A 10404-nucleotide genomic window follows, 5' to 3' on the forward strand; every position below is an offset into this window, starting at 1 on the left:
TGAAGCTCCAATATTTTGGCCACCTAATGCAAAGAGAAAACTCCCTGGAAAAAACCCTGATGCTGGGAAAGACTGAAGGCAAAAGGAGAAGGGGACGGCAGAGGATGAGATGGCTAGATAGCATCACGGATGCAATGAATATGAACTTGAGCACGCTCCGGGAGAGAGCGCAGGACAGGAAGGCCTGGCGTGCTATGGTCCATGGGGTCACGAAGAGTCGGACACGACTGAACGACTGAACAACAACAACAACAAGAAAAGTTTAAGTGCAAGGCGAAGGAGGAGGAGAAGACTGGAAAGAGATGAGGAACTGTTTTTAGCAAACAAATGCAAGCAGAGAACAAATGTTTCTTATTTATTTATTTATTTATTTATTTATTTATTTCAATACTGCCCAACAGCCAACGCTCTCTGTATCTCTCTTGCTAAAGAATGAAGGAACTGTGATGTGAAATAATAAGGAACTATGTTGAATTTCTGTCTTACTTTCCTCTTCTAGTTGCCAGTGTTCATGTGAAGATACATAAATTGATAGATGCTTGCTAGGATTTGTCTGAATTAAAGATTGGAGAGTTAATTGTGTATTTCCCTCTAATTTTTCTCCTTCCCCCTCCTCCACTGGACCAAGCTTCACCCAATCTGCTGTTTGTTGAGAAATCAAATCTGAAAAGCAGAAACTGTGCTGAAAGCATAGCTGCTCATTCGGGAGCCATTTAGGTATATGGTGTTCATCTCATGATGGATGAAGAATTAACAAAAGGGGCCTATTAGTCCCATTTTCCCATTCGTCCCAAAACGAATGAACACCCCTAGAGACTTCTTTCATTAAGACTTATCTCCAATTGCTAGTGAACAGTAGTCAGAGCAAGACAATGATTTACTCAGATTTGCTGAACTACCACCTTAGCTGCTTTTATAGTTTGTTATTTTAGCAAATTAACTAGCAAATTGTTTTCTTTCGAAGACAATTAATTATGCTGGTAACTGAATACTATATTCCAGAACACAGTGGTGGGTTTCAAGTTCTCCTAATGGAGTTTCTGTCTTTAGCCACAAAGAAGAAATAAAAATTAATCCATATAATATTGGAAAATATATTTTTATACATAATTGAAATAAATATTTAGCTCCACAGAGCTCACTTTGACAATAATTTTCTTCTCATGTTTTCTTGGTGTGGTGAAACCTGATGTTCATCAACAAACACGGATCTGGAACCCCAGGCTGCTTTTTATCTGCTGTGAAGTGCAGCAAGGGAGCATTTTGAGGGGGAAATGAATAGTGGTGCTCAGCCTTCCCACACTGGCAGTTTTCCCCCAGATGCATGTGTGCTGCATCATTTGGGGAAAGGTTGATGGTGGGAAGAAGTGGTCTGGGAGCTGGGGAGTGATCAACGTATCCTTGTCATGGATGCACCACCACCACTAGTAAGATTTAAGCCAGGGATGGGCAACTGGTGCCCCGCTGGCCACATGCACGCATAGAACACACACACACTGTGCGGCCTGTGGAAGCCCCACACACTTTCCCACAGTTGGGAAAAGATTGCTGTGCTGGTGCTGCTAAAAGCAGCAGGGGCGGCGCCCTCAAAGCAGCCGGAAAGGAAGCAGAAGTAATGATCAGGGGCGCTGTGGGGAGGAGGCTCATCCAGTGCCCCTGACTCAGCTGGTATCACTAGGGGTGAGGAAGAGGCTTTAGCCTCCCCCTCCCAGTAATCCCGTGTGTGTGTGTGCACGTGCGCATGTGTGAAAACTGTGTAGGAAGATGAGGTCACACGCCCTGGCCCCACCCCCAATGTCCCTGTGTGCGCTAGCCCACCCCAGGCCCCGACCTCCGTGTTTTGAGCAGTCAGATCTAAAGAGGTATTCTACTTGAGTTTGCTTGAACATGAGCACAGCTCTCTACAATCAGCTACCCTGATAAAGCATTGCATACAGGGATGCTGGGGAAGGGCCAGTGTGTGCAGCCCCCTCTGCCTACACCATGGGAGGAGAAACCGTGGTGTAGACATGGGAGGGGAAACTCTGGGCCTGTGGAATGTCCTTGAATTCCTCCAGGGAAAGGGGGTTTCCCTTGGAGGGATCCCTGCTGGCATCTCTGATCTCAAACCAGAGATAACAGCAGGGATGTGGGTGGCAGGGGGCTTGGCTAGCACTGGAAGGAGCGCCCGCTGTTCTCAGCACCGGCTGAGTCTGGTCACATGGCGCACACTACCCCATGGGGGTGCTGCTTGCCATGTGAAGCCTGGGGTTTGGCAGGTATTGGGAGGAGGAGCTGCTCTTCTGAGCTCTGGATGAATCTGGTGGAAAAGTTGCCATGCGGGGGAGCAGTGAGTGAGTGAGAGTTGGGGGGGGGGGGCTCATGACCTACTAGCCATTCCCTTTTTTGCATTTTCCCCCACACCATTGCAAATTAATTTTAATTGAAGAACTAATAGTTAAGAATGATCTGGGACATGGGGCATGGTGCAAATTAATGGAATATTTTATTTGAAGTGATTTGGATGAGAAATTAATTAGCTAGCTTTGCCTTCTGTGAAATTTAAATCTAGTATTTCTAAATTTCCATATATGGATATAAGTTAGCATAATCAGATTTTATGCAGATTTGCATCATCCTATGGGCCTGTGCCCCAAATCTTTTAAGTGCCTAACAGTGCCACTAAGAAAACCCCTATTACTGGTAACCACCCACTACACTTTTTCACTCTCCTTCAGACAGTACACTCATACCTGGGCTTTCAACAAAGATCCTAACAGCCAGGCAGGATCACATGAGTGCACATGGTCTTTCAGATGCCCTGTTCCCAAACTGTTTAGGGCTTTAAAGGGCAAAACAAGGATCTTTTATAGGATTTTGAATTGTGTGTGGAAACAAACTGGTACCATGTGAAGGTTGGGGAAGGCTGTGTCACAGCCTGCCTTTGTGAGTTCCTTAACATACTGAGTTGGGTAGACTGCAAGAACTCCCAAACCACCAGAAAAGCTGGATAGTATTATGGCCACTGGATTGCACTGTGAGGATTATTATTATTTTAATTTCTATACCGCCCAATAGCCAAAGCTTTCTGGGTGGTTCACAAAATCAAAATCACAGATACCAGATAATAAAATACAGCGTAAGAATTTCAATATGCAAAAATGTAAAACAATTTAAACCGATAAAAACCATTTCAATAAATGCTGCACTGGGCTTGTTCAAGACAGCTGACGCAAATAACCCATCATATGCCATTCAATGCCTGGGAGTAAAGGATGCAGTGGTGGTGAAGAACTGCCTCTTCATTGTCATCACTGCCGCAGAGTAGTTTTGATAAGAAGCTCTTACTACTGTATGATCAGACTTGCAGTGAGTTTTCTGCCACTTGTGTTCTAGCCGTCTCCCTACCTCCTTCATCATCCTCAGGCTCTCCAGTATATTAGAGAGCCAGCCACGGTCTGCTCTGCAAGAGACGACATTTTGGAGCAACAGTTTCACCCACCCAAATCTCCACATTCCAAAGAACGAGGAAGGCATCAATAGGAGCACCAGCTATGCCAACAGGAAACCCCCCAAGGGCCCTCTGGAATCCAGCAGATTTCATAAAGCTTCAGTGGTGGACCATCCTAATAGATTCCAAACCTGCAGAGAGGAATGTCTCCTCTAAGTCTAAATGGCAGCAGGAAGTGATCCAAGCATGACAAGGGCATTTAAATGAAACCCTCCAAACCCAGCTCACCACACTCCTGCGTTGTTGAGAAAATCAAGTCAAGAATGCGTCCCACCCGGGATGGCCAAATCTGTCAGTTTTGCTTCATTCCACAATCAAATTTTTAAAGTATCAAGTTATTTTTCTCCCAAATATGAAACTTGTGATTTTTAGTATACTCCTATAAAAAAACGAACTGAAACAAAATTCTCTCTCATTTGCATCAGCCAAATTCAATAGGTACAGCTATTCCCAGCATGGAGAGGACCACAATGGACCTGTCTGCTTTTCAGCTTTTAAAGGATGAGGAGCCTGTCAGAAAAAAAGTGGTGGCAACTGTAATTAAGCACTAACACAGTTGAATACAAAGGGAATCAACCCCAGACTTCTATGAGCTAATCACTCAAAGCCATGGGATTCTGTTTCACCCACATTTGATTTTTTTTTTAATCTTCAATTCTTTTTGCCTAATATAGAGAACTTTGAAACATTTTGGTAAATTCTTTTCAAAACTAAATTGAAACGACCTTCTCACCCATCCCTAATCTCACCACATGTGTTTGACCGATGACATGTTGGGACAGCCCCACGGTTGTCACAGCAATCCCAGTGCTAGTGTATCTTCAGTGTCTGCCAGTGCAGGGGCCATAGTTAGGATCCTGAAGCTCTCCATCTGCCATAAATGAAAGGAACATAATATTATATTGAAAATGTAATTGTCAGCATTCACTTGTGTATGTTCCAAAAGGGAAATATAGACCTAATTTTTAGACATTCGCGTTAATATATTCATTTTTTGGTGCACTCTTGAGATTCAGTTTGGTTCAAATTATCACATTTATGCTACATTCACAACTTTAAAAGAAGGAGTCACTCTGTCTTGAATTGCTAAGTACTGCTGAATTCATCTCTTTTTTCATGGTAGATGACAACTGCCTGATCAAAATGCTTAAGGAAAATCTCTCACCCTTACTCCCCATCCAATTTCTCCTCCACTCCTCTGCTTCAGCTGTTTAATTACTTTAGACATAATTTACTGCTTACTTGGTAATGCTGCATTTTAGTTCCTGATAAAAGCCATATCAAGTCTCAGCACTGGTCCAAAGCTTGAAAGGCATATGGATAATCACTTTTGTTAAAAACCATTATGCATTGTCATGTCATCTTTGCTGGATGGAGGGCAGCAACATAATCACGGTTTCCAAAGCCTTGGCTCCAAAAGGGTTTCTTTCCCATTCCTACCCTGGCTACTCTTTGTTAGTTTATTAGTAGAAAAACTTCTAATATTTGGAATCAAATGGAACATAGTGACAGTACCATTTGGCATATAAACAGCCACAGTCTAAAAACCAGGGCTGTCAATTAATAAAACATGTTTATCTGACTAATCATCTGTCTTTAAATTGATCAACTAATTAATCAGTTACATTTAAGTACATTGCATCTGTCCACAACCTCAGTATACTGAAGGCTGTGTAAGATAACAAAAGCTGCAAACCTTTGAACATGTGCTACGGGATGAGCATTGCCCCACCCCGCTGCTTCTCTAAGGATATGCGTACAGTCTCTGAATGCAACACTGCCCTTCCGTTTCAGGTGGGTTGATGGCTTTCTTTTTATTTTCAAGCGCATAGCATGTTCTTCTGCAAAAAAATAATTTCCCAGTGCTTTACGCTCTAAAAATGTTTTGGGTGGTGGCAGGGGCGGGGGGAGGGAAGGTTGCTTCATGACTGACACAAGCCAGCCAATTAGTGCTGTTAATATCCAGCCTTTGCTGGATACCAGAAGAATAAATTTCTCCTGAGTTGAGTCCATGGGAGAAGATGTACATATGCCCAAAATACAGAGCATGTGCTTCCATGGTGGTCTCTTTGCTAAAATTATATATTCAATAAACACGATCTACCATAACCACACATTGTTAGAAAGCAAAACCATTTTTAATATTGTCTCTTTCATTCCATTTTAGAAGAACACAAAATAGCCTCAAAAAATAAACAAGTATGTCCTTTATTTGCAACCCCATTAATATTTTCCCTCATTGATAAAAATTGGTTCCCACTAATTAAACAACTAACACTTTAGTTGATTAATATACCAATTACTGCTTGGTTCCTTACTAAAATTCTCTCCAACCTAGCCTTTCTGTGCATGGGTTCCTGATGTACAAATAGTAAATTCTGAACTCATTTTACCACATCTTTTGCCACACATTTGTACCTGTTGTGCAGTAAAATTATCCGTATGAGTTGACAGGATAATACCAATAATTATCTTTCCAACTGTTTACACTGTGTAGTAGATTACTCCTTGCGAACTTCCCATCTATATCCATGTATCAAGTTGTCATTTTTCTTGGGTCATTTCTTATCACTGTGGGTAAATACAGACAATCACACTTCAACTGATCGTACCACAATCATACTCCATATCTGCACCTGATGAGAGGTAAAATTCTCCTTACTATGCCATGTGGCAGGATGGAACAGATATCAAAGATCATCCTAAAGTAGTTTGGTCATCTGTATGGGCTCATAGTTCCTCTATGGAATTATGAACTCCATTCATTGCAGCTAATCCTAGTATTATTTTATTGTGGGGTTAAAAGAAGAACATGTCAATAGCCCCTACACTTACTAGGGATTATGAACTCTGTCACCTGATTTCAACCGCTAATTTCCTCACCCCCACTTTTAATGTATAAAACACATAAGGAATTCAAATGACTTCAGGGATTGTTACCCCATGATGACAGATGGTGCATACAGGCCCCATTTTTTAAAAATCTTTGTCTTACGATAAAACATGGGAATTGAGAAATTAATCACATTATGTTGATTGATTGATTTAATTTTATTTATTTAATTTCTATACTGCCCAACACCGGAAGCTCTCTGGGCAGCTCACAAAAATTAAAACCAAAGGCAATGGTAAACACAAGCTGATATCTTTCATTCCTTCATCTTCTGCTAGTGAAAGAACAAAAAACAGTTTCACCTAGCTCTTTTATTTCCAGACGGAGTAAGAAAGCAGTGGCCTTCAAAAGAAACAAAAGTTAGTTAATGTTACATGAAACAGTTCATGGTAAAGTTAGTTAATGCATTCCATCCCATTAGGTAGATATGGTCTGAAGCAAAACACACACCCCCACCCCCTCTATTTCAAGCAACTATAATCTACTCACACAGCTGGCTGGGAGTCTGCCATCTTCACAATGCAGTAAATGACCACTGGACTAGGAATTTGAAAAGAGCTTTATTTTGGTAGTTTGCTAGCAAAGCTACAGTTGACAAGTAGTTAGATGTTACTGTAGACAGGTAAGTATTCATGCCAGCTGGCTTTTTAAATGTTGAAAAGTCCAGGGCTTGTCCTTTGAAGTGGTAAAATGGTTTACATTTACTCTGGCAACAAAGTAAAGGTCAGCATTTAGTACCAAGTAGGACTGCATAGAAAGAACCAACAAGCATGAAAACAGAGTTTACAGTGAATGAAAAGGTAAAATAATAGGTGCTCTACAGTAGATAATCTCCTTTTTTACCAAAGAAGAAAAAGAAACAAAGATTTCTTACAGCTCGGAGTCAAGAAGTCAAAGGATCTTTACAACAAAAAGTCTTTTTTGCTGCCTCCTGAAAGTTAAACTCTCAGATCTACACTGGCATCTCAACCCTTAACGCATAACTCAGGACCCTTTACAATCAAAATCTTTGCCTCTAGGAACCTTGCCTATTCAAAATAGAAAAGTGATAAAGAGCTTGCTTGGCTTCAAATTCAGCTGAGTCCTATTCAGACATGAGAAAGTTGTTAAAATGCTGTAAGGCCAGAGAAGCCAGAAAACTAAATTAAGTCTGACGCTCTCCCTTACTGTTGTACTTCGGGTGGAACAGTAATCTAGCGGGTTTGATTTTTGCTGTGGTGGTGGTGGTTGTAATTAACCTCAGCTTAAATGCTGTTTGATTTTCTCTGATTAACTTTCCATTGTGGGGGGGGGGGAATAATTGGTGGCTGGATGCAAAAACTCTTTCACAAGCTTTGTTGTTGTTGTTCAGTCATTCAGTCGTGTCCGACTCTTCGTGACCCCATGGACCATAGCACGCCAGGCCTTCCTGTCCTGCGCTCTCTCCCGGAGCGTGCTCAAGTTCATATTCATTGCATCCGTGATGCTATCTAGCCATCTCATCCTCTGCCGTCCCCTTCTCCTTTTGCCTTCAGTCTTTCCCAGCATCAGGGTCTTTTCCAGAGAGTTTTCTCTTCGCATTAGGTGGCCAAAATATTTGAGCATCAGCTTCAGTATCTGTCCTTCCAATGAGCAGTCAGGGTTGATTTCCTTTAGGATGGACTGATTTGACCTCCTTGCAGTCCAGGGGACTCGTAAGAGTCTTCTCCAGCACCACAGTTCGAAAGCATCAATTCTTCGGCGCTCAGCCTTCCTTATAGTCCAGCTCTCACAGCCATACATTACTACTGGGAAAACCATAGCTTTGATTAGACGGACCTTTGTCGGCAAGGTGATGTCTCTGCTTCTTACTATGCTGTCTAGGTTGGCCATAGCTTTCCTCCCAAGGAGCAAGCGTCTTTTAATTTCATGGCTACAGTCACCGTCTGCGGTGATCTTGGAGCCCAAGAAAGTAAAATCTGTCACTGCTTCCATTTCTTCCCCTTCTATATGCCAGGAAGTGATGGGGCCAGATGCCATGATCTTCGTTTTTTTAATGTTGAGTTTCAAACCAGCTTTTGCACTCTCCTCTTTCACCCTCAACAAGAGGCTCTTTAGATCCTCTTCGCTTTCTGCCATTAGGGTGGTATCGTCTGCATATCGGAGGTTGTTGATAATTCTCCCAGCAATCTGGGGGTTTAAAAATGAGGATGAACAGCACCTGCATTTGGATGCACATTTTGATACGTACTCGGTATATACCTGCAACTCCTAACAGCAAAGATAACCAAGATATTCCATGGAGTTTCTGTGAATATCTGAGACTATGGGACAGAAAAGTGGAAACTTTATGGAAATAAAAGGACGGGTTTCAAACATCCATAGTTGTAGTGTTGCGATACAAACATTATGTATACTTTTTACATCTTTATGCTTCTCTAGCCCAGTACATCTCAAAGGATAGGACAGGGACAAGTCACCATTTAAAATCAGCACAAAATGTCCATTAAAATCATACAAAATCAAGCAACAGAGAGAGAACAAATTTATTAATGGAGCATCTCTACACCAGTGTAAAATCCCACATTTAAAACGGGACTTTCTGCTTCCGTTTTACATGCAGGATCACAACAGACTCCCTTTACATGTGCTTCCTTTTACCCCTCCCCCCTTCTCCCCCTTATCTGAGTCTTTCCTATGTTTCATTGGTCTAGCTCCTCTTCTTCTGGCTTTTCCTTTTTCACTGGAGGGAATTACACAAGCAGGGTAATTTGATACCTTATTATCTACTTAGAAACAGAATAAAAGTCATTTAGTGCAGGAGACGCCCTGGGGGTTCACAACATCATCTAAAGGGCCCACAAATTTCCGTGAGTGAGCAATCTCAATAGCAGGATAAAAGCTCCATGTGAAGAAGCCCATGGCCAACCCAACCCAAAATATAGCCTGGCCAGGTTTTGAAGAAATCTCCAAACAGCATTCAACACATCCTCGGCAGCCACTGGTGAGTAGCCAGATCTACAAGGTCCAATTCCCTGAGACTCAAAGGTGGGGCTTGGTGATGTCACATGGCTGCAAACCCTTTTCAACAAGCAAAGAACAATCTGGTGGTGATACGAAGGCCTATGGTAAATGGGCAAAGTCCAGCAGTTTGAAGGGAGACCTAGATAAATCAGTAAAAATATAAAGACAAAAATGAAAAAGGGGGGGGGGTTGAAAATCTTTTATACTTTCTTTTCCAGAATAAGAGTGGAACGTATTTTAAAATATTGCTTTAACATAATATTATTACTGAGGCTAAGACCAAATGACCCCTGTGGTTCATAGACTTGAGTTTTTTGGAGGGGGGGATTCAGGGGGCTACACACATTAGCAGCTGTGGCACAACTTTCCCTTTCTCCTCCTTTTCCCTTTTGCTGCTGTCTATGGTAGCAGCAAGAGGAGCACTTTTTTTCAGTGGCCCGTTGCTACCCCCCCACCCCTGAGACTGACCTGACACGATCAGCATGCTTGTAGGGGCCATTTGCACAACCACGAAATGGCTGGTGATACATGTGGCTGGCATGCATGTCATCATGGGGGGGGGGGGTGTCAAGGAAACCTGGAACAGTTCCATGGCCCCCTCATGCATGTTTGTTTGAGTTTGTCTGATCCCCCCTAGAATGTTCAGAATATGTTTGGAAAAGGAGCCAATATATGGCACTCTCACTGGGAACCTATGATGGAGGCTGGGTCCCAATATCAGGAGTGGCATTCATGATTTGCATCCACCACAATGTCTCCAAGTATAGGACTTTACTTTTCCCCAGAGGAATGAATGGTAGCCATTCACTGGTATGGGAGAAGGTAAAAAGGTGCCATTGTTGTTGTTCAGTCGTTAAGTCGTGTCTGACTCTTCGTGCCCCCATGGACCATAGCACGCCAGGCTTTCCTGTCCTCCACTCTCTGCCGGAGCATGCTCAAGTTCATATTCGTTGCATCGGTGATGCTATCTAGCCATCTCATCCTCTGCCGTCCCCTTCTCCTTTTGCCTTCAATCTTTCCCAGCATCAGGGTCTTTTCC

The 10404-nt window shown here is 42.5% G+C and overlaps 1 long non-coding RNA gene across 1 annotated transcript; it reads right to left on the bottom strand.

Moving 5' to 3' along the window:
* Positions 1-3011: 3011 nt before the first annotated feature.
* Positions 3012-7664, bottom strand: LOC146344326 (uncharacterized). Its single transcript, XR_014792608.1, has 3 exons — positions 5909-7664; positions 4240-4361; positions 3012-3442 (listed from the first exon to the last, which is right to left on the bottom strand). It is a non-coding gene; the product is annotated as an uncharacterized LOC146344326 (long non-coding RNA).
* Positions 7665-10404: the final 2740 nt, after the last annotated feature.

This window comes from Heloderma suspectum, chromosome 5 (assembly GCF_057233095.1).
Source record: "Heloderma suspectum isolate Gila_16-S chromosome 5, 16-S_ref, whole genome shotgun sequence".
Taxonomy (NCBI): Eukaryota; Metazoa; Chordata; class Lepidosauria; order Squamata; family Helodermatidae; genus Heloderma; species Heloderma suspectum.